This window comes from Panthera onca, chromosome B2, assembly GCF_046562875.1.
Source record: "Panthera onca isolate mPanOnc1 chromosome B2, mPanOnc1 haplotype 2, whole genome shotgun sequence".
Lineage (NCBI taxonomy): Eukaryota > Metazoa > Chordata > Mammalia > Carnivora > Felidae > Panthera > Panthera onca.
This window is the reverse complement of record NC_138343.1, coordinates 24,541,509-24,545,439: the sequence shown is the minus strand read 5'-3', so window position 1 is coordinate 24,545,439 and position 3,931 is coordinate 24,541,509. Positions and strand designations below refer to the sequence as shown.

Sequence of the window (3,931 nt, the reverse complement as noted above, 5' to 3'; positions counted from 1 at the left end):
AATGGAAGATTATTCAGTGCTAAAAAGAAATAAGCTACCATCCATGAATACACACAGAGGAGACTTAAATGCATATTAGTAGGTAAAAGAAGCCAATACTATATGATTCCAACTACATGACATTCTGGAAAAGGCAAAACTACATAGATAGTAAAGGTATCAGTGGTCACCAGGAGTTACCAGAGAGATAGGGATGAACAGGCAAGCACAGAGAATATTTAGGCAGTGAAAATACTCTGTATGATACCACACTGGTAGATATATGTCATCATACATTTGTCTAAACCTATAGAAAGTACAACACTAAGAGTGAATCCTAATGTCATCTATGGCCTTTGAGTGATTTTGCATGAATGTGGGTTCATCCATTGTAACAAATGTCCCACTCTGGTGGGGGATGTTGATGATGGGGAGACTGTGCATGTGTGGAGGTAGGGGGTATCTGGGAACTCTCTGTACCTTCCTCTCAAGTTTCCTGTGAACCTAAAACTGCTCTAAAAAATACAGTCTGCTTTTCAAAAGTCACTACATTTCTATAAGGAGTATTGAATGATTAGAAGTTTAAATTTAAGCAACAACATCAGGTCCCAGCGCTGTGGGCGCGATGACACAGTGGCCAGGCAGCTCCTCTCGGGGAAGTCTCTCCCACTCTGTAGCCAAGCAGACTTCTCTCTGATGAAATCATCCTGAGACGCCCAAGGGAAAGTTAGCTCAGCTAGAGGCACAATAAAGGACAAGCCCAAGCAGTTGTCAGCCAAACCTGTCCCTACAGAACTGGAAATTAAACCACAAATGGCCAACAAAAAAGATAAATCTTCAGGCAAAAATAAACAAATAAATAAAGTGGAAACAAAAGGTGAAAGGGGAACAAAACAGGAAACTGGTCAACAAAGAAACTGAAGAAGGCTTGCCTATAAAAAACTGAAAAACGAGTAACTAGGAGAGGCCAGCCTCCAAAGAAGGAGAGAAGGAAGCCAAATCTGATTAACAGCCTACAATGGAGTCTTATCAGTGCTCCCGGATCTTTCTTCTCATACAAGGACATAGTCTACCAGCTGTTCTGTAAATACCAGTTTTAGAACCTAAGAAACATTTTTTTAAAAAGAAGGAAATTTACTTCATCATTTTTTAAAATGTATGTAGACAAATGGAAATTGTGTGTGTGTGTGTGTGTGTGTGTGTGTGTGTGTGTGTGTGTGTGTTTAGAAGTGAAATCAAGTGCTGGCTGTTTATTTTTCTGATCAAAAAATAGTCGGATATTGAAATAAGGGAGGTTTTGACTCCTCAGATGTTAATATTCCATCGGCTGTTAAGAGGAGAGTTTTTATATCCCATGATACAAGATGAAGGAAATGGCAATTTGGAGTCACAACCACAGATTTAATATGTCTTCAAGTGCTAAATTCATTAACTTCTATTCCCAAGTTGTTTGTAAAATTGTGGCCTGATCTTTGTCACCCCTGACAGAATTGGGTGATCTCTGTAAACCTTTGGTCATGATAATCCATTTTTCCCTAATGATTTTGTTAATGTGCTGTGAAAGATTGGAATTTAGAATACATCATGTGTATGGTGTTAAGTTATAAAATAGTAGAACCTAAGACCTAACAGCTTATCAATATAAAGAAGGTTTGGGCATTTGTTGTCTTCTTCATTAAGACAATTTGCCTTCAAATTTAACCCATGAAATTACTGGAATAGCTTTAAGAAATAATGACAACTACATGGGTTTTTAGATTTTCAATTTTCAGTACTTACAATTGCTCATAATGCCTAGTACTAATGTTAAAAAAAAACTAATAAAATCTCTATTATGAAAGAAAAAATACCATTTAAAATTGCAATGTAATATTAAGATTTTAATTCCTTCCAAAGTGACCTACAGATTCAGTCAAATACCAATCAAAATCCCAGCATGTTTTTAAGTAGAAATTTCCAAGATGATTCTAAAATGTATATGGAAATGCAAAGGACCTAAAATAGCTAAAGCAATTTTGAAAAAGAACAAGTTAGGGACTTAGAGTACCTGATGTCAAGACTACAAGACAGTGTGGTGTTGACATAAGGATAGAAATATAGATCAATGAAACAGAATAGAGCCCACAAATAGACTCACAAAATATAGTCAATTTGTTTTCAATAAAAGTACTTTGTCAAAGTGATTCAATGGGGGAAAAGGTAGGCTTTTCAACAAATGGTACCCCCCCGACAAAAAAAAAGGAGAAAAAGAAAGAAAAAAAACGTTGACTCTTACTTCATGCTATATACAAAAAATCAACTCAAAATCAATTCAAAATGGGTAATAACCTAAATGTAGCAGCTAAAATTATAAAACTTCTATAAGAGAATCTAGAAGAAAATTTTGTCACATTGAGTTAGGCAAAAATTTCTTTGATGGTACACAAAAAGCACAAGCCATAAAATTTTTAAATATATTTTTTTATTTTTTAATATTTTTATTCTTTTTTATTTTAATTCCAGTATAGTTAGCACACAATGTTATATTAGTTTCAGATGCATAATACAGTGATTCAACAATTCCATATGTTACCTGGCTCTCATTATGACAGGTACACTCCTTAATCCCCATCACCTATTTTACCATCCCTCCCCCTCCCTTCTGGTAACCATCACGTTATTCTTTATAGTTAAAAGTCTATTTCTAGGTTTCTCTCCCTCTCTTTTTTTCCTTTGCTCCTTTGTTTTGTTTCTTAAATTCCACACATGAGTGAAATAGTATGGTGTTAATCTTTCTCCAACTGACATATTTCACTTATTGTTGTACTCTCTAGCTCCATCCATGTCATTGCAAATTACATTTCATTCTTTTTTATGACTGAGTAATATTCCATATATGCATATGGCACCTCTTCTTTATCTATTCATCTATTATGAACACTTGGAATGTATCCATAATTTGGCTATTGTAAATAATGCTGCAATAAATATAGGGCTGCATGTATCCCTTTGAATTTTGTATTTTGGGGGTAAATAGTGTGATTACTGGATTGCAGGATAGTTCTATTTTCTTTTCTTTTTTTTTTTTAATTTTTTTCTTTAACGTTTATTTATTTTTGAGACAGAGAGAGACAGAGCATGAATGGGGCAGAGTCAGAGAGAGAGAGGGAGACACAGAATCTGAAACAGGCTCCAGGCTCTGAGCTCTCAGCACAGAGCCCGACGCGGGGCTTGAACTCACGAACTGCGAGATCATGACCTGAGCCGAAGTCGGCGGCTTAACTGACTGAGCCACCCAGGTGCCCCGATAGTTCTATTTTCAACTTTGTGCAGAACTTCCATACTGTTTTCCGCAGTGGCTGCACCTGTTTGTATTCCCACCAACAGTGCAAAAGGGTTCCCCTTTCTCCACATCCTCACCAACACCTGTTGTTTCTTGTGTTGTTGATTTTAGCCATTCTGACAGGTGTGAGGTGATATGTCATTGTGGTTTTGATTTGCATTTCCCAGATGATCAGTGATATTGAGCATCTTTTCATGTGTCTGTTAGCCATCTGTATGTCTTTGGAGAAATGTCTACTCATGTTTAATTGGATTATTTGTTTTTTGAATGTTAAGTTTTATAAGTTATTTACATATTTTGGATACTAATTTTTTATTGGAAATGTCATTTGTAAATATCTTCTCCCATTAGGTAGGCTGCCTTTTATCTTTGTTGTTTCCTTCACTCTCTAGAAGCTTTGTGTTTTGATGTAGTCCCAATCATTTATTTTTGTTTTTATTTCCCTTGCCAAGGAGACATATCTAGAAAGATGTTGCTAGGGCCAATGTCAGAGAAATTACTGCCTGTGCTCTCTTCTAGCATTTTTATGGTGTCAGGTCTCACATTTAAGTCCTTAATCCATTTTGAGTTTATTTTGAATGTAAGAAAATGGTCCAGTTTCATTCTTTTGCATGTTGCTGTCCAGTTTTC

General features: G+C 35.8%; 1 pseudogene; it reads left to right on the top strand.

Annotated features, from left to right (window-relative positions):
* The first annotated feature begins 406 nt into the window (after positions 1-406).
* Positions 407-988, top strand: LOC144616454 (non-histone chromosomal protein HMG-14-like; annotated as a pseudogene).
* Positions 989-3,931: the final 2,943 nt, after the last annotated feature.